The following is a 25,507-nucleotide window of genomic DNA, read 5'->3' as shown; positions in this document are numbered from 1 at the left end:
ATGATGCTGCCACCACCATGTTTCACGGTGGGGATGGTGTGTTCAGGGTGATGTGTAGTGTTAGTTTTCCGCCACACATAGCCGTTGGCTTTTACATCAAAGAGTTCAGTTTTGGTCTCATCTGACCAGAGCACCTTCTTCCACATGTTTGCTGTGTCCACCAAATGGCTTCTCAAAAACTTTTTATGGCTTTCTTTCAACAATGACTTTCTTCTTGTCACTCTTCCATAAAGGCCAGATTTGTGGAGCACACGACTAATAGTTGTCCTGTGGACAGATTCTCCCACCTGAGCTGTGGATCTCTGCAGCTCATCCAGAGTTACCATGGGCCTCTTGGCATCTCCTCTAATTAATGTTCTCCTTACCCGGCCTGTCAGTTTAGGTGGACGGCCATGTCTTGGTAGGTTTGCAGTTGTGCCATACTCTTTCCATTTTTGGATGATGGATTGAACAGTGCTCCACGAGATGTTCAAAGCATTTTTTTTTTTTTTTTATAACCTAATCCTGATTTGAAACATGTTCTATTTCTAGGTCCATCTGATTTTTTTAATGAAAAACGATCGGATTATCCCACACACGATCGGATTGTCCGATGGACTGATTCCGTCAGACCTAGTCTGCTGGAAAGTCGGATCGCGTGTACACGGCATAAGGTATCCAAAAGGATGCCTGTGAATTTGCATGCAGGTTTACAACTATCTAGGTTTTACGTTTTTTTTCCTATGGCCTGTACAAAGTTTGTAACTTTCTTTTGTCAAAATCCAAATAATCAAAATGAATCTGCACATAACGTATCAAAAGTTTGATGGTTCCTGCTAAGGTACCTGGATTTATGAATCCACTATTCAGATGGTCATGTCTGAGCTGCAAACTGGTTGAAGTGGCACCTACCTAGCTTAACGGCATTGTAGAAGCTGGAGTAGCTGCAGATGGGTTGTATATTGTATACAACAGGGATATGCAATTAGCGGACCTCCAGCTGTTGCAGAACTACAAGTCCTATGAGGCAAAGCAAGACTCTGACAGCCACAAGCATGACACCCAGAGGCAGAGGCATGATGGGACTTGTAGTTTTGCAACAGCTGGAGGTCTGCTAATTGCATATCCCTGGTATACGACTTAAAGAGTAGAACAAAAAGGCGAAGGTGAAAGAAAGAGGAAGGCTACATTATTCTGTGGTCATGTTTGGGACCCCTGATGGCATGCAGTCAGTTGCTCTTTGTGTGCCCTTTATAGGTGCTTTGGGTAAAGGGCTTGGATAAGGGGGTACTACTGGTCCTCCTGTATGGGGGCCTAGGGTAGCAGGGGAGCCCAGGCAGCAGGGTGGATTGGATGTGGGCAGGGAGGGTGAGTGGATTGGATGTGGGGGGACTGGAACCAATCTCCTGTATGGCTCTCTCTGCAGCTGCTGAAAGCTAGCTTCTTCTCCTCTCCCTCCCATGGGATTTCAGCTGCTGCAGAGAGAGCAATACAGGGGATCAGTTCCAGTAATTGCCCCCCCGATTACCCTCCTTGTGCACCATATGTTTCCCCCTGTTGCTTAGACCCGCTGTGTGCCCTCCTCCCCCCAATTGTGCTGCCAGCTTCCCTCCTGTCAGAGGCTGCAAGCACACAATAGGATCCTTCAGGAGGGAGAGTGGGGGAAGGGTCTGGTAAATATGCCATATATACCAGCCCTTCCTTTCCTGAATGAACACAATGAGTGATCAGCACTGATCACCCACTGTGTTCATTCATAACTTAAGCATTGTCTGTATGGGGCCCCTTGTCAAGCTGTCTGTATGGGGCCCCATGGTTTCTATGAGGGTTCTTCAAAAAGTTCCTGCATTTTTTTTGGTACAAATATTTTTTTTTCAACATTTTTAAAAGAATAACAAAAAAGCATATATAAACTGCCCACACAGGGGCTCAGAGTGGCAATGCGCCATGGAAAACTTCATCTAAAAACACATCAAACAAAAGAAAACAGTGGCAGTGACTATGCGCCACGTCTAGAAAGTCAAGGTGGGGTTCAGGAAAGTCTGCAGGAGCATCAACGTTAAACCTGGACCAGTTAAGTCCCTGCTAGTAATGCAATTTAATAGAAAAGGGGTGGTGTGGCAGGGCTGTGTGAAATTTGTTGTGCCACATCCGAAATGAAAACTTATGAACAAAAATACCCTGGGGGTGGATTTTAATGGCACGTACACCTTAGTTAGAAGACAGTAAATATTTTATTACATAAAGCAAAAATAATAATATACAATATACATAAAAGAAATATGTCTGGATAACAACTGTATAGAAACACCATTTATGGCATTGTAAACAACATGAGCCTATACATCGTCTAAGCAAATGTAGTCACCCTACGCGTTTCGGAGCTACTATACAGTCTCCTTCGTCAGGGGTGTAGGTGTAACAATTACAGAGAATCTAATGGATAACAGAAGACAGGATGTTAGGACATGGAGGCAGCCAAACAAATACTTTAGTAGGAACAAAAACAAAAAATTGCAAAAATACTCACAAGGCTCAAGAAAACAATCAGATGTATCCCAACATTGTTATTTGTTAAAAACAAAAAGCAGTGGATGGACTCGCGTTGGTTAAATTATTTTGCCAGTGCTCAGGATTCTCAGCAGAAAATCGAAATAATGAGATTGCACAGGTGCACTCAAGATCTTGTGTAATTAATAAGGTCAAGGGAAGTCCAAAAAGAAGATCCAAGTAAGGCCACCCTGGAGCACCCCTAAAACAAAAGGAGGATAAACCAGGATAAATAGTAAGAAAATAGAAAGGTAAACAGAAAAAAAAAAAAGGGAAAGGGGGCCAATTTGCAGAGAAACACTGGGGCTGAATAAATATTGCTGGGTCAAAGGTGGGACAAACAAAAAAAACAAACCTTGGATAAAGTAAGAAAAGGGTTACATGTGTGTACACACATATCCAATGTGCAGGCACACATGCACCCCCATATCTAGGCGTAAGTATCTATATGCAATGGATGTTAAATTCATAGTAAGAAAGCCCCAAATTATTAAAGTAATTCTCAGTAAACAGTTTAAGTAGAAAAAGAAAATTCCACTTCATCTATAGATAAATAAGGGGCACAAGAGCAGCTCACAGATAAAGAAGGATTCCAGGCAGCCATTGCGTGTCGGTGGGTGTAGTGGGCGGGGCCCCGCTCCAGCACCGTGGTTCTTGGTGTGCGCGCGGGGGCGGGGCCACATGCGCTTCGCCCGGGCGCCATCTTGCCGCTCTCGCAGACATGCGTTGTCCGCTTTTGTGGCATTTGTATGGCACCGGGTGTGGTGGGCGGGGCCCCGCGGCGGCGTCTTAACTCCGTGGACAGGCGTGGAGTGGGCGGGACCCTGCGCACACCACTCAGGGGGCTGACGTCAGCTGGGTCCACCTCCTTCCATCAGCTGGCGCAATTGTCTCAGCTGATTGGAATCTTCTCTCCTTTATATGTGGCACTCTGCCTTCTGGCGTCCTGCAGACTTTACATGCGGGACGCCAGTCGGGCGATTTGCCTGTGAATATTTGTTTACAACTACAAGTAAGAATCCTTCTTTATTTGTGAGGTGCTCTTCTGCCCCTTATTTATCTATAGATGAAGTAGAATTTTTTTTTCCCACCTTTGACCCAGCAATATTTATTCAGCCCCAGTGTTTCTCTGCAAATTGGCCCCCTCTCCCTTTTTTTTTTTTTTGCTTTTTTTTTTTTTTCTGTTTACCTTTCTATTGTCTTACTATTTTTCCTGGTTTATCCTCCTTTTGTTTTAGGGGTGCTCCAGGGTTGCCTTCCTTGGATCTCCTTTTTGGACTTCCCTTGACCTTATTAATTACACAAGATCTTGAGTGCACCTGTGCAATCTCATTATTTCGATTTTCTGCTGAGAATCCTGAGCACTGGCAAAATCAATTAACCAACGCGAGTCCATCCACTGCTTTTTGTTTCTAACAAATAACAATGTTGGGATACATCTGATTGTTTTCTTGAGCCTTGTGAGTATTTTTGCAATTTTTTGTTTTTGTTCCTGCTAAAGTATTTGTTTGGCTGCCTCCATGTTCTAACATCCTGTCTTCTGTTATCCATTAGATTCTCTGTAATTGTTACACCTACACCCCTGACGAAGGAGACTGTATAGTAGCTCCGAAATGCGTAGGGTGCCTACATTTACTTAGACGATGTATAGGCTCATGTTGTTTACAATGCCATAAATGGTGTTTCTATACAGTTGTTATCCAGACGTATTTCTTTTATGTATATTGTATATTATTATTTTTGCTTTATGTAATAAAATATTTACTGTCTTCTAACTAAGGTGTATGTGCCATTAAAATCCACCCCCAGGGGATTTTTGTTTATAAGTAATGCAATTTAAATACGCCATTACGTGGAGAGGGAAATGTTGCCACAAAGAAGGAAAAGAGAGGCATAAGCCCCGAAAAAGAGAGGAAGGAGAAGATGATAAAACAGAGGAAAGGGAAAGAGGAAATCAGGGGTAAGTCAACTGGAAGAAAGGAAAAGAGAGGATGATAAGGGAGGTATATGAACTTGGGATCATCAGCTGGGTCAGTTATAGGCTTCCGATGCTAGCTGGAAAAAGCGAGGGAAAGGCGTATTGGAGCCAAGATTCCCAAATCTTTAAAAAATTGGCATGAGAGTCCTTGAGAATGCTTAACAATCTCTGCATTGAGCATGAGACCTGTCATACGCTCTATAACTCCCTGAAAGGGAACTATAGGCTTCCTCCAGGCATGGGCAATTGATCTCTTAGCAGACAAAAATAGGTAGGTTGCCAGTTTTTGCTGACGAGCATAGAGGCCCGGAATGGGGCAGTGCAGCAGGGCCAATTTAGCATCCTTTCGGATAGGCAGATGAAACAAGGCATAAAGCAGGCCAAAGACTCGGGACCAAAACCCAGTCAGCCGAGGGCAGGTCCACTATATGTGTAAAACGTTTCCGCAATGGCCACAGCCCCAAAAACAGTGGTCGCCAAGATCGGGATTGGCACGAGCAATACATGCTGGCACCCAGTACCAACGTAGAAGTACTTTATACACTGCCTCTAAAGTAGCAGTATTAAATGGGCATTGTGCTGTGGAGGACCGGGCCTTGCTATTCCTACACTTTTTTTAAACTCTTTTAAATATATTTCAAAGTCCCCTTGTAACAGCAGCCCTGTTTGGAGTATATAGCTCAGATGTCATCACCTGTTGTCAGACCCCTGGAACCCTTGAGATCTTTTCTCTGCTGGGATACAGCAAAGTGAAAGTAACTGACCATGTACATATTTCATCATGGGGGATTTTGTAATGACTTGTGACTCCATCGTCACTTCCACTGTGCTATAAATAAGTTCCTTTGTTTACAGTGTGCAGATCTATAAATACCCCCCACATACACAGTAGTTTATTACCCTAAGCTTGGGTCTTCGGGAACTGCAGCTGTCATGCTGATTAATACAGAAAACATCTCAATGACTTCTCCAATGACTCACAGGTCCAATAGAGTGTTTGTTGGTCTTGGTAGAAAACCCCAAACTCTACAAATATCTCAGCAGGTTTAAGCATGCCCCTGCTCTTCTTGAACGGCAGTAATACACTATATTACCAAAAGTATTGGGACACCTGTCTTTACACGCACATGAACTTTACAAACGTAGACTTTCACAGTGTAAGTCCGTAGGGTTCAATATTGAGTTGGCCCTCCCTTTGTAGCTATAACAGCTTCAACTTTTATGGGAAGGCTGTCCACAAGGTTTAGCAGTGTATCTATGGAGCTGTTTGACCATTCTTCCAGAAGCACATTTGTGAGGTCAGGCACTAATGCTGGACGAGAAGGCCTGGTTCGCAGTCGCCACACTAATTCACCCCAAAGGAATAGGAATCTGTTTATGCCAGTCAAGCTCCTCCACCTCATACTCGCTCATCCATGTCTTTATGGACCTTACTTTGTGCACTGGTGCACAGTCACGTTGGAACCGGAAGTGGCCATCCCCAAACTGTTCCCACAAAGTTTAAAGCATTACGTTGTCCAAACTGTCTTTGTATACTGATGCCTGAGGAGTTCCCTTCACTGAAACTAAGGAGGCAAGCCAAGGAAACAACCCCACACCATAATCCCCCCTCCACCAAATGATTTGGACCATTGTCTTATGGAGCCCAGAGCTCAGGAGCGAGCACACACCAGTCCCCCCCATAGCAATTGGCTTGCTATAGGAGCTACTGGTCAAGGGGGAGGAGCCAGCAGCGCCAGCAGGGGGCCTGAGAATGAGAGGATGATTGGGGCTGCTCTTTGCAAAAACAATGCACAGAACAGGTAAATATGATATGTTTGTTGTTTTTTTTGTTTTTGTTTTTTAAAAGCCTACGCTTTGGTAGCACTTTAATGGCCCTGTAAACTGTTTTTCAAGAAATTATTTCTTTGTAGCATCCTCTGTGAGTTCCTAAGCCTCTTCTTTTTCCTCTCAATTCCATTTGTTTGGCATGAGCAGTTAGTTGGGGCCATATGAAATGCTCCATACACACTACAAGTCCCATAGTCCATCTCAGGAGTGATCAAGAGAGGGTGGCTACGTTCCCACATACAGGGGGACCATGGAGAACATACATAGACACCCTCTAACAGGAAGTCACATCACAGAAGCCAAAAAACAAAAATGGAGATTTAGAAATTTGGAGGCTGAAAGCTATGGCATTTAGTGTCCCTTTATTCTAGCTACGATGCAAACCTAACTATATGATAAAATGTTTTATCACTGTGTGGATTGTTGATATAACTATCCATATATGATATATGATATGATATATATATATATATATGATATTTCTCTCTTTACAATTACTTTTTCAGGAAGTAGTATGCTTTAAAGTGGCTCTAAAGGCAGTTTTTTTATGTAAAAAAGAGTTCAGAACCCCCCCCCCCCCCCCCCAGCTCCCTCTTACATTTACCTGAGTCCAATGTCGATCCAGTGCTGTACTGTGCTTGAGAGCAACCTCACTGCTGTCTGGCTCTGAGGCAGCTGCGGGAGTCACTAGCTCCTGCTGCTGTCAATTACAGCCAGTGAGGAGGGAGCTACGCTGTGTGTGTCTATGGACACACACAGTGAGGCTCAGGATCGAGTCTGCGCAAGGATCTCTCTTTTTTTTCTTTTTTTTTAATAGATTCACGTGATAAGAGCCAGAGGCTCTAATTGGCTTCAAAAAAGGGCCGGCTCGGGGTGCAGAGCACTGCTCCCTGAGCCCACCCAGTTGTGTGACAATAGCAAAATAATATTCGCTATTGTCTTCCTAATTCTCCTCTCAGCCAAACAAGAAGTGGTCCTGAGACCCAATTGGCCAACAGGAGAAGAATAGCGTATGTAGAGGATAGCGTCCGTATTGGCCAGGAGCAGGAGAATCAGGGGAAGCCGCTTATGAAGAGACGCAGGGGGAAGCCACCGAAGCTGCCCACGATCTGGATGGGGTAAGTGTGAGGCTGTCGGGGGGGCAGACGGATGGACAGATGAATGCCGGGGGGGGGGGGGGGGGGATTGTGTGTTGTATTGCTGATTGACCAAGAGATGGGGGAGGAGGATTCTGACTGACGGACCAACCGAACGCGGGGGGGAAGTTTCACTGATGGACAAACTAAACGGGGGGGCGGGGGGATGTATCGGGTTGTTACCAGCCTCCACTGTTCCCCATAGCAAGCAGTTTGCTATGGGGGTACTCAGCAGGAGGGAGGACCAAGGAAAGTCAGCAGGGGATCTGTGAAGAGGAGGCTCAGGGCTGCTCTGTGCAAAACCATTACACAGAGCAGGTAAGTATGACATGTTTGTTTTTTAAAGTGGAGGGCCACCCTAAAAAAAAAAAAAGAAAAAGCATTAATATTCTTTAAAAAATAAAATAAATATGTGAAAAAAAAATGACCTTACCAGAAACCCCTGTTGCTAGGCAGTCTTCCTAATCTGCCTCTTCCTACTCCAGGGTGATCTTCGGTCTTCTCTCCTCCTCGCGTTGTATTCTGAGTAATGAGGCACGATGTGTTCTGGGAACTGTGTGTTTCCTAACAAAGCGCGTCCCATTCACAAAGCCCCGCGTGCATGCGCAGTAGGAAACGGGCAGTAAAGCCGCATGGCTCCACTGCCTGTTTCCGTTAGTGACGATGGTGGCGCCGGGAGCCGAGAGCCGAGGGACGGGTCGGCCTTGGGCGTCCGACATCGCAGGCACCCTCGAAAGGTAAGTGTCCTTATTAAAAGTCAGCAGCTACTTTTTTTTTAGGTGTTGACTTTAAAAAAATAAAAAAATTCCCACTGGAACACCTTTTTTTCCATTTACAATCACATTAAAGAGGAGGGCCGGTTTAGAAAAAAAAAAATTAAAAGTCAGCAGCTGCAAACACTGTAGCTGCTGACTTTTAATAAGCCCACTTACCTGTCCAGGGCGCCCGCGATGTCGGCTGCCCAAGGCTGACCCGTCCCTCGGTCTCGGGTCCCGGCGCATCCATTTTGGGTAAGGGAAAGAGGCAGTGGAGCCTTGCTTCTATACCGATGGGGGGGTCTGCACTAAGGAGGGATTCTATACTGATGGGGGGGTCTGCACTAACAGGGGGGATTCTACACCGATGGGGGTATCTGTACTAAAAGGAGGGGGTCAGTACTTAGTGAGGGGGGTCTGTACTGAGGGGGGTTCATACTAACGGAGGGTGGTTTGTACTGAGGGAGGGGGGTCTGTACTTAGTGGGGGGTCTATACTGACGGAGAGTGGTCTCTACTGAGGGAGGTGGGTCTGTACTTAGTGGGGGGTCTATACTGACGGAAGGTGGTCTGTACTGAGGGAGGTGGGTCTGTACTTAGTGGGTGGTCTATACTGACGGAGAGTGGTCTCTACTGAGGGAGGTGGGTCTGTACTTAGTGGGGGGTCTATACTGACGGAAGGTGGTCTGTACTGAGGGAGGTGGGTCTGTACTTAGTGGGGGGTCTATACTGATGGAGGGTGGTCTGTACTGAGGGAGGTGGGTCTGTACTTAGTGGGGGGTCTATACTGATGGAGGGTGGTCTGTACTGAGGGAGGGAGGTCTGTACTTAGTGGGGGGGTCTATTCTTGCGGGATCTATACTGTGGAAGGGGGGTCTGTACTGAGGGAGGGGGTCTGTTCTTAGTGAGGGGGATCTATACTGTGGAAGGGGGGTCTGTACTGGGGAGGGACTATAGTTGGTGGAGGGGGGGGTGACACCAATGTTTTCCGCACCAGGTGACACAAACCCTAGTGACGCCACTGGTCAAGTGGTTAATTAAGCCCCAACCCCCCCTGGGGGGGTGCAGACCGCCTGGTAATATTCCTTCTTCCCCACTCTTTACTGTGTTTCCCTTTCCAGCACCACACTGGCACTATGTAAGGAAATTTCCTGGCCGGGTCCTCTATACTCCTTTGAGATTCTCTGTGTAGACCAATGTGTCACACGAACCTTTATAGAAATCACTATTCATAATACCGGCTTGTTTATCTGCACCTTGGACAGTAAGAAAACATTCGGCCTAGACAATGCATTGAGTGAGTAATTTATGACTTTTTCTGAGACAGAAATAGAACAATGAGGTAACCAGACTTGTCAGGTGTGATCAGCTTTGCAGATAAGCAGACGGTGGCAGAAAAACAGAATCACAGACAACACTCAGGGCCTACACTTGGAAATCACTGGTTTCATATTTACAACAGTCGTGGATTACGGGAAGGATGCAAAGGCAACAGCCACAATGAGTGCTGGGTGAAGGCTAGATATGCATTGGAGCTACTGTCTAAAATGTCTGGAGTATGTTTGTTCAAGACAAGCACACCTTACTGTTCATTGGTTATGTACTAACAAATTATCTGAAGCCAAAAGTTTGTTTTTTGGTTTTGAACAGAGTTGGGAAAGGTGAGAACCTTTGTCAGCTTTATGTGTCTCTATAAGGAGAAATCACTCTATTTGTCCTGACTACCATTATCATCAGGTGGGTAGGTGCAGCATTATGCGGCGGGCAGAAAATACAGACCAGGTGGGGAGGCCACCCAAGTGGGAACACTCACACATTGTAACAGCAACGAGACAGTAGATTGAAGACTCAGAGGGGCTGATAGCGTATGTCTCAAAGAGTGGAATGCAGCCTGGCCGGTCTGTACCCAAATGGAGAGGCTTCCGGGAAGAATGGCGTGTCCCTGCATTTTCCCTACTCCACCGGAACCTTTCCCTGATGCTCTGCACTGTCCCTGCCAGAGAAAGGTTCACAGAAGGACTGGCACATCTGCTAATGCCCAATGGAATTGCAGATTGGCACATAGATATTGAGCCTCTTGCCAACGACCCTGGCCATTGGTTGTCGGGTCTGCGGGCCAGGAGCTTATCAGAATCTGGAAGCCCCCTTTAACAAGGGGACCCCCAGATCCCAGCTGCCCCCCACCCATTCACCCAAAAAAAGTGTCAAAAAGTAAGAACCACAATAGACAGTTTTTGACAATTCCTTTATTTAAAAAGAAAAAGAAAAATTAAAAAACTCCGCCTCTATGGAAGGGCTCCGGCTGACTGCTGTCTTTTTCCTGTGACAGCTCTTATATAGGCAAGGGCGGGGCCAGGATGATCCCACCCCGTCTGACGTCACATGATGTTAGAAGGGGGCAGGGTCACCGGGTGCCCGCCCCCGCCTATATAACAGCTGTCACAGCCAAGAGACAGCAGTTGCAAGGAGGCCTCCCATCAAGAAAGAGTTTTTTTTTCTATTTTTCTATTTTATGGGTCCGTCGGGTGGTGCGATTGAAGAAGGATGGACATTGTTGGAGACTTTTTTTTTTTTTTAATAAAGGAAAAAACTGTCTGCTGTAGTTTTTACTTTTTGACACTTTTTAGTGAATGGGTAGGGGTACAATTTACCCGATACCAATTTACATGGGGAGGGCGGGATCCGGGGGCCCTCTTGTTAAAGGGGGCTTCCAGATTCTGATAAGCCCCCACCCGCAGACCCCGGCAACTAATGGCCAGGGTTGTCAGGAAGAGGCTCTTGTCCCCATCAACATGGGGGCAAGGTGCTATGGGGGGCACCCCAAAGCACCGTCCCCATGTTGAGGGCAAGCAGCCTGGTATGGTTCAGGAGGGGGCGGTCGCTCACCCCCCCCCCTTTCCTGGCCTGCCAGGCTGCTTGCTCGGATATGGGTCTGGTATGGATTTTGGCGGGGACCCCTCACCTATTATTTTTTCATTTTGGGATGGAGTTCCCCTTAAAATGTATATTAGTACAGGGTCTGGTATGGATTGGGGGGGGGGGCATGCCATTTTGTTTGTTAATTCTGTCATTGGGTTCCCCTTAACCCACTTCAATACACTGTATTTTATACTGTATACTGACTGCACTGTACATATATATATATATATATATATATATATATATATATATATATATATATATATACGCACACACACACTAGACTGCCTGAATGCATATATATTTTTTAATACATTGCCTGCACTATATATATATATATATATATATATATACAGTGGTGTGAAAAAGTGTTTGCCCCCTTCCTCATTTCCTGTTCCTTTGCATGTTTGTCACACTTAAGTGTTTCGGAACATCAAACCAATTTAAACAATAGTCAAGGACAACACAAGTAAACACAAAATGCAATTTGTAAATGAAGGTGTTTATTATTAAAGGTGAAAAAAAATCCAAACCATCATGGCCCTGTGTGAAAAAGTGATTGCCCCCTAAACCTAATAACTGGTTGGGCCACCCTTAGCAACAACAACTGCAACCAAGCGTTTGCGATAACGTGCAATGAGGCTTTTACAGCGTCCTGGAGGAATTTTGGCCCACTCATCTTTGCAGAAGTGTCCTAATTCAGTTACATTAGAGGGTTTTCGAGCCTTTTTAAGGTCATACCACAACATCTCAATAGGATTCAGGTCAGGACTTTGGCTAGGCCACTCCAAAGTCTTCATTTTGTTTTTCTTCAGCCATTCGGTGGTGGACTTGCTGGTGTGTTTAGGATCATTGTCCTGCTGCAGAACCCAAGTTCGTTTCAGCTTGAGTACACGAACAGATGGTCAGACATTCTCCTTCAGGATCTCTTGGTAGACAGCAGAATTCATAGTTCCTTTTATCACGGCAAGTCTTCTAGGTCCTGAAGCAGCAAAACAGCCCCAGACCATCACACTACCACCACCATATTTTACTGTTGGTATAATGTTCTTTTTATGAAATGCAGTGTTCCTTCTACGCCAGATATACTTGGACACACACCTTCCAAAGAGTTCCACTTTTGTCTCATCGGTCCACAGAATGTTGTCCCAAAAGTCTTGGGGATCATCAAGATGTGTTGTGGAGAAATTGAGACGAGCTTTGATGTTCTTTTTGCTCAGCAGTGGTTTTCTCCTTGGAACTCTGCCATGCAGGCCATTTTTGCCCAGTCTTTTCCTGATGGTGGAGGCATGAACGCTGACCTTAACTGAGGCAAGTGAGGCCTGCAGTTCCTTGGACGTTGTTGTGGGGTCTTTTCAGTGGCGGCTGGTGAAGTTTTAGGATGGGGGGGCGCAAGACCCCGCCCATCCACGGTTGGCCCCTCCCACTTCTCATAAGCCACACCCAGAAATTTCCAAGATTATAGTATGAATTTACATAGTTAAAGGCCCCGTTATTACATCTGATTTATCTGCGTGGGTGTTCTGGCATCACATTGTAACAGTTAGATGAAAACTGTTAATGCTCCCAATTTCAGAACTTCTGAGAGAATTTAGTTGCATCTCCTGTTGGGCTTTTCCAATAAATTCAGGTGAGGCTTGCGTTCCTCACAGCGGCATTGTCTCCTCCGAATGCCTGATTAATACGCAGAGGAGAAAATGTTATTCCCCTTCAAGAGATGGGAGCGAGAGCAATTTAAGGATCATTTTCCTGGCTGGTAAGACAATCGTCAGATGAGTGTGAAATTGTTGCAATTAGACTGCAGAATCTATTGACTCACGCTGATGAAAGATGGTGCATGGATTGTTCACGCTGCGAACGGCACTCAGTGGGGCTGCCGTCTCTCCCGCTTGAATCCAAACCAATGTCTTTTTATTTGAATGATTCTTGATTATAAAATAAGTTTGTTTTATCGATTGGGATTTGTAACAAATTTAATTATTTTTGGATCTCTGTGGTTGAAAACTTTTATAAAAAGTACTATAGGAACACACACACACCATATAAAATGGCTTTGCCACGAATAGAAGATTCCACCAGGGTACTGAAAACTCTGAAGGCGTCTTAGACCATTACACAAAGCAGACAACTGATTGGTTTAGGCCAGGCAGACCATGCCTGATAGACTTGCAATAAGATAAGCAATGTACAACATTCTGCAGCACCATAAGAGAAGTGTCTGTATATCTAGTGAGCAAAATAACACACACACACACACACACACACACACACACACACACACACACACACACACACACACACACACACACACACACACACACACACACACCACTTACCTGACTGTGTCACCTCCGCAGCCGCTCCTCACACCGCTCTACTCCTCTTACTTCCTGTTTCCTCTCTCAGGTGAGATGGGAGAGAGAAGACAGGAAGTGACATCTGAGTCAACTCAGATGTCAATCAAACTGCCCGCCCGCCCGGCCGTAGTAACACATACTACAGCGCCGGGCGGAAGCTACTCAGCGCTTCAGAAAGCGCCCTGAGGCGGGCTAAACGCCCGCAAATGAAGCGCCACGCCTGCAATCTCATGATTGCATTGGCGTGGCGTTTCCCGGCGTGCACTGTGACCGGCGCTCGAGCACTTCCTTAAAGACCGTTTTTTTTTTTTTTTTAAAGGGGCAGTTTTAAAACTTTTTTTTTTTTTTTGACATTTTTTTTTTTTTACCACACAGGGGGGGCGGCGCCCGGGCGCCCCCTATGGACGGGCCGCCACTGGGTCTTTTGTGACCTCTTGGATGAGTCGTCGCTGCACTCTTGGGGTAATTTTGGGCAGCCGGCCACTCCTGGGAAGGTTCACCACTGTTCCATGTCTTCGCCATTTGTGGATAATGGCTCTCACTGTGGTTCGCTGGATTCCCAAAGCTTTGGAAATGGCTTTATAACCCTTTCCAGACTGATAGATCTCAATTACTTTCTTTCTCAATTGTTCCTGAATTTCTTTGGGTCTCGGCATGATGTGTAGCTTTTAAGGATCTTCTGGTGGACCTTACTGTGTCAAGCAGCTCCTATTTAAGTGATGCCTTGATTGTGAACAGGTGTGGCAATAATCAGGCCTGGGTGTGGCTAGAGAAATTGAACTCAGGTGTGGACAACCACAGTTATAGTATGTTTTAACAAGGGGGGCAATCACTTTTTCACACAGGGCCATGATGGTTTGGATTTTTTTTCACCTTTAATAATAAACACCTTCATTTACAAATTGCATTTTGTGTTTACTTGTGTTGTCCTTGACTATTGTTTAACCACTTGCCGCCCGCCCTATTACAAATTGACGGCGGCAAAGTGGTTTCATTATCCTAACCGGACGTCATATGACGTGATTAGGATAATAAGCCGCTGCGCGCCCCCGGGGGCGCGCATCGCGGCGATCGTTGTTGCGGGGTGTCAGTCTGACACCCGGCAACTACGATCTCGGTAAAGAGTCTCCGACGGAGACTCTTTACCATGTGATCAGCCGTGTCCAATCACGGCTGATCACAGTGTAAATGGGAAGAGCCGGTGATCGGCTTTCCCTCACTCGCGTCTGTCAGACGCGAGTAGAGGAGAGACGATCGGCTGCTCCTCTGACAGGGGGGGTCTGTGCTGATCGATTATCAGCACAGCCCCCCCGAGGATGCCCACACTGGACCACCAGGGACACCACTAGACCACCAGGGAAAAGGTAATAAAAATACATAATCCTCCCTAGACCACCAGGGTGCCAGTCAGCACAATGGGTGCCAATCAGTGCCCATAATGGATGCCAATCAGTGGCCACAATGGGCATCACTGATTGGCATGCATTATTGTTTGGCACTGATTGGCATCCATTACTATAACACCGATGCCGCCTATGAGTGCCCACCTGTGCCGCCTATGAGTGCCCACCTGTGCCGCCTGAGTGCCCACCTGTGCCGCCTGAGTGCCCACCTGTGCCGCCTATGAGTGCCCACCTGTGCCGCCTATCCATGCCCACCTGTGCCGCCTATCTATGCCCACCTGTGCCGCCTATCTATGCCCACCTGTGCCGCCTATCCATGCCCACCTGTGCCGCCTATCCATGCCCATCCGTGCCGCCCATCCGTGCCAGCTATCAGTGCCAATTTGTGCCACCTATCAGTGTCCGTCCGTGTCGCCCATCCGTGTCGCCCATCCGTGTCGCCCATCAGTGCCGCCTATCAGTGCCGCCTATCAGTGCCACTTCATTGGTGCCACATTGGTGCCCATCAGTGCCACCTTATCAGTGCCCATCAGTGTAGCCCCATCAGTGCCCATCAGTGAAGGAGAAAACATACTTATTTACAAAGTTTTGAAACTGAAACAAAAAAAAACATTTTTTTTTTCAAAATTTTCGGTATTTTTTTATTTGTAGCGCAAAAAATAAAAACCGTAGAGGTGATCAAATACCACCAAAAGAAAGCTCTATTTGTGGGAAAAAAATGATAAAAATTTCATTTGGGTACAGTGTAGCATGACCGCGCAATTGTCATTCAAAATGCGACAGCGCTGAAAGCTCAAAATTGGTCTGGGCAGGAAGGTGTTTAAGTGCCCTGTATTGAAGTGGTTAAATTGGTTTGATGTTCCGAAACACTTAAGTGTGACAAACATGCAAAGGAACAGGAAATGAGGAAGGGGGCAAACACTTTTTCACACCACTGTATATTCTACACTGACTGCATATTGTATATATATATATATATATATATATATATATATACACATATATACTAAACTGCCTGCACGCCACTAACTAACCTGCCTAATCTATGTCAAGTTCTCTCAATCTCCATGTTATCGTACTACATACGGCCGCCATGTAAGCAGCCTTATATAATTTGGACAGTGGACTTAGCCCCCTGAGCCATGATTGACCAAAAGCACCCTACCTTTGGCTTTCGCAGCGGATCGTGCTGTGATTGGCCAAAGCATGCAGATCAGGTCCAAGTTTGGCCAATCAGCAGCTGTCAATGCACTACGATCTTGCAGTGCAATATTTGCACTTCGCTGCTTCTTTGAGCACAGCACTCCTTGTTACCACCTTCAGGGGCGCTCTGCACTCAGCTGCAAGGGAAGTTCTCTCAGCACTTCGGCCTCTGACCAGGTACGTGACAGCCCGTGGCAGATGGGTATCTTGTCCCTACACTGCCACTCACAAAAATGCATGGCAAACCCAGAAGCCAGGGCCCTAAATAGACTCTGCCTGACCCAAGATGGCTCCTAAAGTTACCGGGGGGCCAGCATCCAATCAGATAGCTACCTCCCTGTGACCTAGGAAACCATAGAGGAACTAGCTTCTCCTCCACTTCCTCCCTCGTCTGTATTTGCTACTGTGGACGAGCACCACCTGCAGTGAAGAAAATAGACTGCACCTATCTACAATCAGGATTAAAGTGAAGGGAAAGCCTCCCTTTGTCCTCCCCTCCTATTTAGTGCTAGTTAGTTCAGTACTAACTAGACCATTCTTGTTTCCTCACAGGGCTGGACTGGGACAGAAATTTGGCCCTGGACTTCATCCAAACCGGCACACTTACATTTTGAGTGTCCCATCACCAGCCCCCTTACAACAGAGTGTCTCATTACCAGCCCCCTTACATCAGAGTGGCCCACTGAGCCATCGGCCCACCGGGAAACTCCCGGTAGTCCCGATGGCCAGTACATGCCTGTTTCCTCAATGTTCCTTCAATCGGGGTTAGTATTTTGCAGAGATGGGGTTTAGGAAAGTCATTGGGGTTGATTTACTGAGTTCAACATTTAGTATAGCCCTGCATAGAAACCAATCAGCTTCCAATTTTTTTTTCAAAGCTTTATTGAACAAGCTTAACATGGTTGTAAACCCACGGGAAAAAAACATGCAAGACAAAGGCATAATGAGCTAGCATCCCTTCTGGTCTAGTACGGATTCGGAGGTAGGGTTGTAACCTTTCCTTCAAGTCAAACCTGAACACTTCCGCGGCACACAGCAATTTTTTTTATAGTATGAACTATACATGTATTTTGCAATTAACATTTTTAATCATATGAGTCCTCTTTTACATCTGAAGTCGCAGAGTTCCCTTACACTGTAAGAGGCGGAATCTGCAGACTCTGATGTAAGGGTGAACTCTGGCAACCCTAACATAAGGGATGCTCTGGGAACCTTGATTTAAGGTGAAGCACTGAGAACTCTGATGTTCGGTGAGGACTCTGATCTAAGGGGGGACGACGACAACACTGTGGCCTCTGCTTTAAAGGGGAACTCTGATGTAAGGGGTGCTCTGAGAACCCTTATTTACCTTAGTGTACTCAATCAGAGGCAGGATAGAGAAGGGAGAAGACTTTAGTCACAGACAGGGATGGATGGTGAGCTCACTCACCCCTTGGCAGATGTATGAGGATGCTGGGCTTCAAATTTCTGACATGAGCTTTTTTTTTAGGAGTGTGCGCAGACAAAGGGGGTAGGGGTGGGAGGAAAAGGCTGCAGATCGAGCCCTCTCTCCTCTCCTGTCTTTGTGTGGAGGGAAATTGTTAGAGCTGGCTTTGGGGAGCGTGAAAGAGTAATAGACACTCTCAGTTTAGTCACCTGCAGCCAGAAACCCTGCTGGGAAGCCATAGTCTGGTCTGAATAATGTGTCCGGGTTTCAGGCAGTCTAAAACCTGGACGCATGTTTCCAAACCCGAACTGTCCAGGTGAATCCCGGACAGGTGGCAACCCTATTCGGAGGGGACCCGCTCACGCGAACATTTAAAAAAAAAATTGGCGTGGGGCCCCTCCCATAATCCATACCAGACCCTTATTCGAGCTTGCAGCCCGGTAGGTCAGGAAAGGGAGGGGACGAGAGAGCCCCCCCTCCCCGAACCATACCAGGCCGCATGCCCTCAGCATGGGGGGTGGGTGCTTTGGGGCAGGGGGGTACTACAACCCTTGGCGAAAAGTATGGAATCACCACTCTTGAAAATGTTCATTCAATTGTTTAATTGTGTAGAAAAAAAAATGAATCACAAAAATGGCACAAAACTATTTTCATTTAACATTCCAACCTTCTTGCTTTAAGAAACAGTTAAAAAAAAAAAAAAAAATGCAAATTTCCACAATCATTGATGATATGGGGTTGCGTGTCAGGTAAAGGTACGGGGGAGATGAAAGTCATTAAATCTTCAATAAATGTACAAGTTTATGTTGAGATTTTGGACACTTTTCTTATTCCATCAACTGAGGGGGTGTTTGGTGATGATGGCATCAATTTTCAGGATGTAATCTGATGCAGATATTTGTTTTAGAACTGCAAAGTAATGAATGGAAAGTAGTTCTGAACAGCCGCACTTCAAAGAAGCATTTTATGCAAAAAAAAACACAAAATACAAAATGCATGTCACAGCAGAACAAGACTCTTTCGCGTTTCGCACTACACACAGTGCGAAACGCGTCTGATGTCTTGTTCTGCTGTGACATGCATTTTAGATTTTGTGTGTTTTTTTGAATAAAAGGCTTTATTGGAGTGCGGCTTTCCAGAACTACTTTCCAATCATTGCTATATGCATTGCCGACACCTGTGGCTTCTTCAGCTGGGCGGAAAGTCTTGTTATTAAACTATCCTCCTGCAGCGGTGACATCTCCTTCCTTACCTTGATTCTAGAACTGCAAAGTACATGGTAATTCCATAATATTTTCCTCAGAATTGAGCGAGTCCATATTTTTTTTCCTCTGCTTGATCTGCAAAAACAGTTGCAACTGACTACAGTTTTCTTTCTTTTTTTCTTTTTTTTTAAGTGTTGCTTTAAAATAGGGTGGGCTCAGAGCACAGAGCATTGCGTCTGGAGACCACCCAGGTGTGTTGCAACAGAGAATGAAAATGCACTGTTGCAACACTGATCCTCTTCCTGACCAATCGGGAAGCAGGTATGAAACCTGTTTCCCAATTGGCCAAAACATCTGACGACCCTATTGGACGAATAGTGCAGGGAGGAGGAGAGAGAAGACACTGCGGAAGCTACTCCAGGAGAGGACACTGGAGCAGCTTTACCCAAGCCCACTACGCTCTTACCGCCCACATCCATGGTAAGGACAGCGGGTGGTGGTGGGGGAATGTGTTAGTGCCCTGAAGCGGGTAGTGCTGCTCGGCCCGGGGGTGGGGGGGGGGGGGTGCCCAAAAAAAAAAACACCAGCTGCCACTGCTAGGGATGTAGGGACCCTCTAGCATACCTCCCAATTTTTGGAGATGGAAATGAGGGACACCTATGAGCAAAGTATATTGGCATAGGACAGTGGTCATCAACCTTGTCCTCAGGACCCATCAACAGGCCAGGCTTGCAAGATAACTGAAATACATCATAGGTGATATCATTTGCTGCTCAGTGATTGCAGTATTCAAGTCTGCATCTCCCCAAGGTAATACATAAAACCTGGCCTGTTAGTGGGCCCTGAGGACAGGGTTGATGACCACTGGCATAGGACACCCCCCCCCCCCCCCCTGCCATGCCCTTAAAGGAGAATTATACAAAATAATACACAAGTGCTTTTTTTTTAACCACTACTATCCCGTTAAGGTGGCTTTTGATAGCGCATTTTATATACAGCTATATAGATCAGACCCAAATGAGGGTCAAGTGAGGAGGAAAGAGGGACGGAGGGATTTTGTTCCAAACCAGGGACAGTCACTGGAAATCAGGGACAGTTGTGAGCTATGCCCTCTAGCATAAGGTGACCAGATTTTTAAAATGAAACCTGGGGACACATTGCTTTTTTACTAGTAGTGGCATTAATCACGACTCATAGTGGGACTGCAATATTGCGGTGGACAAATCGGACACTAAGTGACACTTTTTGGAAACCAGTGACTTTAATACAGTGATCAGTGCTAAAATTATGTACCGTCACTGTACTAATTGCTGGGAAGGGGATAACATCTAGGGCAATCAATGCAGTGGCGTAACTAGGGCCCCGATGAAAGAAACCATGAAGGGCCCCCCTGAACCCCAGCCAGGGCCCTTCCTTCCGAGTCCGGCGGTGGAACTCCAGGGTGTGGTCACAGGTATGACCTTTGTGAGCCCTGTAGTTCCACCACTGGTATCAGTAGTTTTTTTTATTTTTTTATTTTTTTATTTTTAGGTGCCCCATTGGGGGACTGTCCCTAAGCAGGATGGGGTCCCCGTCCCCAGAAGAGATAAGGTCCTTTTCTCCAGGGCAGATGAAGTTACTGCCCCCAGCTAAGAAGGAGTCCCTGTCCCCAGGGGAGGTGGGGTCCCTGTCCCCACGTGAGAAGGGGTCCCTGTCCCCAGGGGGAGATGGAGGGGGTATGTAATGGTGTGTGGGGGATGGGGTCCTCTCACTCACCATGACAAAGCTGTAGGCCGCACACTCATCCATGTTGGCCTGGGCTCCATCCAGTGTGCTGGACGGGCGATCAGCATATCTCCCAGAAAGACCTTTCAACATCTGTGTATGACGGGGGAGGAGGAGGGCTGGCAGACAAGCCTGCAGTTTCCCCCCGGCGAGCCAGCTCTCATAGGGCTGCACTGCATCTGTGTGCTTAAAGTTTGTTTACCCGGGAGAAGTATGCAGTGCAGAGTGGGGCGGACTCGGGGGGGGGGGGGGGGAGACTATGGCTGGGGAGCCGGCCGAGGACTCAGGTCATGCGGGGAATGCACAACTAAAGAGCAGCCAGTGCGATAGTCAAGCATGGAGCTCTGCTTGTCACCCTCCACCTCCAGTCACCCGTGTGCATGGTGCACTGGTACCCCTAGCTGCCTATGCTGCTGCTGCCGGCCATATGCAGAGGGGGCTGCATGGGCCCCCTGCATCACAGGGCCCGGTTGCGGTCGTGACTGCTGCACCCCCTATAGTTACGCCCCTGGTTACACGCTGGGATAAGCTTGGTTTTGGTCCGTGCCCAGAAGTTACCATACTGCTGGCCTAGAGAGCTGCAGGCAGGAGATTCATCACCCCGCAGTTGCTTGTATACTTAGGGGCCAGGGTGGTCTTGATACCATTGGCCTAATATACCATTGGCCACTTTGTTCTTAAAGGGTCATTGTTCTAATATTATCCAATATTAGGACAATGACACTTTAAGGATATAGTTGTTACATGATTGCATCCCCACTGGCTCAGTGATCTGACATCAATGAGCTACTATGGCCACAAGGCCACATTAGGTCAATGATGTCTCAATCACCCCCCTCCTTTGTTATGTGCGGCTGTAGAGTAGAAAATCTCCTGGACACAGGTCACTGGATCAGCAGGAATGCAATCATGGGCAGCACAGTGGTGTAGAGGTTAGCACTCTTGTCTAGCAATAAAACAGTCGCTGGTTTGAATCCCAACCACAGCACTACCTGCCTGGAGTTTGCATGTTCTCCCTGTGCCTGCGTGGGTTTTCTACAGGTACCCTGGTTTCCTCCCACACTCCAAAGACATGCAGGTAGGTTAATTGGCTTCTGTCCAAAAATTGGCCCTATTATATGAATGGGGACCTTGGAGTGGGGGCTCCTTGAGGGTAGGGACCAATGTGAGTGCGCAATGTACAGGGATAGGGACAATTGTAGACACTCACTCAGGTTGAACTAGATGGACTGGTGTCTTTATTCAACCTTACTTACATGTACTTATGTGATAACTTTGCCCTTTTAGAATCATAGACCTAATATGGCCATGTGGCCATAATAGGTCAATATGTCAAGAGCATCCCTGCTTCCTTGTACACAAGCATATGTGGGGAATCTCATGCCTGCAGCTCATTGGGCCAACAGTATGGCTAACTTCTGGGTTTGGGGTGCTTGTAGCAGAGGCATCAATAAACCCCATAGTTTATTGGTGATAATGACATCAACAATAAATCTCAGCATTTGTGTCAATGGCAGAAATAATAACCCACACACTTCGAGTTATATTCAAAGGCAGTAATACTAAAGACCCTTTATTAGTGTTAAGTGCTGAGGTCAGCAATAATTTGGTGGCAGTGGTAGCAATAATAACCCTTCTTTATTGGAGCGAGTGGCAGCAATAATAACCCACTCTTATCGGTGGCAGTGGCAGGAATCATTATCCCCCTTTTTTGGCAGCAGCAATAAATACCACCCTTTCATTGATTTTCATCTGGAACAAAAATGAACCCGCCTCTATTGGTGTTTAGTGGTTACTTACCTATACATATGCTCACCCACTGTTATCTCCCTCCCTGATGATGTTGAACCAAAACTATACTATCCCCATCAGGCAAAAGGTCACTGCACCCCAAAAGGCAGTGCATCATTACAGTGGAACGCACTACTGCTACTCTGCATTGTCCTAAAACCTCTGAGATAGCCCATGGGGATGCCTACACTGCGGGACAATGTACAAAATGTTGGCAACTATGCAGTTAGGACCTCATGGGCTACAAAAGAAAGTTCCAGGGACTGCCACTTCAACAGCCCTGCACTAGGATTCCACAAGCAAATAATATTGCGTTCCGCACACCTCCTCATGACCACTCTGTGGGTAAATGCAGCTTGATGTGGTGGGCAAAAAACACATGGAGTCCAATGAAGTAACGGGAATATATTGTCTCAAAAGTCCAACAATGCAAACAGACTGGGTGGGAAGGCTAGCTGGGCGGGAACCAGGGCAGGACTTACCATTGGGCTTGACTGGGCTCAAGCCCATGGGCCCCGCCCAATAGGGGGCCCCGCAGGCCCTGCCGAGATACATAGCCGAGTGTACACGGTTTGGCTCCACTCACAGTCATGCCCAGCCCCGCCCTATGATGGACATAATACAGGGACTGGGTGTGACTGTGAGCTGAACCGAGTACACTCAGCTACTCTCGGCTCCGCTTGGGACTGTGAGAGGACCCGAGAGCCGCTGAGAGCTGCCAAGAGGACCCAAGAGCCGCTGAGAGCTGCCAAGAGGGCCCGAGAGCCGCAGAGAGCCGCCGAGAGCTGCCAAGAGGACCCAAGAGCCGCTGAGAGCTGCCAAGAGGGCCCGAGAGCTGCAGATAGCCGCCGAGAGCTGCCGAGAAAGGACCCGAGCGCCATTTTTATACTTCAAGACTGCAATGACAAGGCTGCAAATGACACTGGGGCAAGGTTGCAAATGACAAGGCTACACTGACAAGGCTGCAATGACACTGGACAAGGCTGTAGATGGATGGGCAAGGCTGAAGATGGACATGGATAAGGCTGCATTGATGGACATTTAAATGTAAGTTTTTTTTCCTTAAAATTCCCTCCTAAACTTGGGGTGCATGTTATACGCGTGTTATACGCCGATAAATACGGTAATGTATAGAAGGTAGGGCCCAAAAGTGACTCAAGCCCAAGGGCCCCCACCACCCTAAGTCCTGCCCTGCATGGTGGTATTTGATCACCTCGGCGGTTTTTATTTTTTGTGCTATAAACAAACTATTGACGTCGTCCCATGCACAAGCGGCCTGCGCGCCCTCTGAGGGGCGCACGTGGCGCTCTCTGTGATCAGCAAGTCTATGAGACTCGCTGGATCACAGATCGGAGTAAGGGGTCGATCCCGACCCCTTACCACGTGACCAGCTGTCAGCCAATGACAGCTGATCATGTGATGACAACAGAGCCGGTAATGGGCTATTTTTCCTCCTCACGCTGAAAAAAAAACCTGATCACCGGCGGCCATGAGAGGGACATCAGTCCCTCTCACGGCGAGCTGGCGCCAGCTCACCAGTGCCCACCTGCCCCGTGCCAGTGCCGCCCATCAGTGCCCACAGTGCCACCCATCATTGCCTAAACAACACTGCTGCACCTCAGTGCCACATATCAGTGCCCATCAGTGTCATTTACTAGTGCCCATCAGTGCCGCCCATCAGTGTCCATCAGCGCCACCTATCAGAGCCACGTATCAGTGCCACCTATCAGTACCCATCAGTCCCATCCATCATTGGTACCCATCAGTGGTACCCATCAGTGCCACCCATCAGTGCCGCCTTATCTGTGCCCATCAGTGCCGCCTTATCTGTGCCCATCAGTACTGGATTATCTGTCCCCATCAGTGCCACCTTGTCTGTGCTGCCTTAACTGTGCCTATCAGTGCCCACCAGTGCAGCCTATCAGTGCCCACCAGTGCCGCCTTACAGTACCCACCAGTGCCGCCTCATCAGTGCATATCAATGAAGGACAAAAATTACCTGTTTGCTAAATTTTATAACAAAGTATTAAACATGATTTTTTATTTATTTGCATCTTTTTTTGTTTGTTTAGCAAAAAAAACTCCCAGCTGTAATTAAATACCACCAAAAGAAAGCTCTATTTTTGGGGAAAAATTATAAACATTTCATTTGGGTACAGTGTAGCATGACCGCGCAATTGTCATTCAAAGTATGACAGCGCTGAAAGCTGAAAAATAGCTTGGGCAGGAAGGGGCTGAAAGTGCCCTGTAGGCAAGTGGTTAAGGCAGCCAGGCTTTTCTTGTCTGTTTTGTTTCCATGGTTACCAAAGCTTCTAACTACAGTGGGAGGTGACAAAAGCTGACAACCCCATGATCAGCCAAAATATTATGACCACCACATGAAAAAAAAAATCTTTTTTGAAAAACCAAAAAATAATAATTTCATTTAGAGAAATAGAGAGAGAAGAAAGAAAGTGCATTTTTGAAAGAAGGGGTGAGAAAAGGGAAGTGGGCTTATAAAAAGTGGGGGCTGGGCAGGGGTGATTTTGGAGGAGCTAGGTGTGCCGGAGGGCTTTCAAAGCGCTTTGGGTAAAAATGAATGTAAAAAGAGGCATAGAGGAGAGTGACCCTTGCTATAAGAAAAGTAAAAGCCTACAGCACCTGGTTTTCCCAGGCGGTCTCCCATTCAAGTACTAACCAGGCCCAACCCTGCTTAGCTTCCGAGATTAGACAAGAGCGGGCTCATTCAGGGTGGTGTGGCCATAGGCAATGATAAGGCTCTCTTTCAAGCCTCTTGTACTTGTCACCGGCAGCCTGGCTCTGCCTTTTAGTATTAAGTGTTCTTGCATAGCAAGACCACTTACTGTTATTAGTGGGAATGCTTTAGCAGTCTCACTATTGTTATTCATTTATTTATTTATTAATCGTCATCTTTTTATTATTATTCCGTAGGTTTTTTGGCTCTGCGTAACTTTTGCATACTTTCAGCTATTAAAGCCATTCAACTTTTAAAATGTTCAGCTCTTTCAGTTGATGATGGGATGTCTTCAACTTTTTTTCTACTATTTATACTTTTTAAAATATTAAGCTTTGTAACATTTTTTTTAACATTGAAGTCAATGAGAGCATGCTTAAAATACGTAAAATCTTCTTCCGCTGCCAAAAGTTTCAGCTCCTTCATACTTTTACCTACAGACGCCAAGCAAACTTTAAAACGTTCACAAAATATTCAG

At 46.7% G+C, this 25,507-nt stretch overlaps 1 pseudogene; it reads right to left on the bottom strand.

Moving 5' to 3' along the window:
* Positions 1-24,923: 24,923 nt before the first annotated feature.
* Positions 24,924-25,042, bottom strand: LOC143941735 (5S ribosomal RNA; annotated as a pseudogene).
* Positions 25,043-25,507: the final 465 nt, after the last annotated feature.

Source organism: Lithobates pipiens, unplaced genomic scaffold, assembly GCF_037356315.1.
Source record: "Lithobates pipiens isolate NorthernLeopardFrog02 unplaced genomic scaffold, aLitPip1_a1.2 Scaffold_3, whole genome shotgun sequence".
NCBI classification, from domain to species: domain Eukaryota; kingdom Metazoa; phylum Chordata; class Amphibia; order Anura; family Ranidae; genus Lithobates; species Lithobates pipiens.
This window is presented reverse-complemented; position numbering and strand designations above follow the sequence as displayed.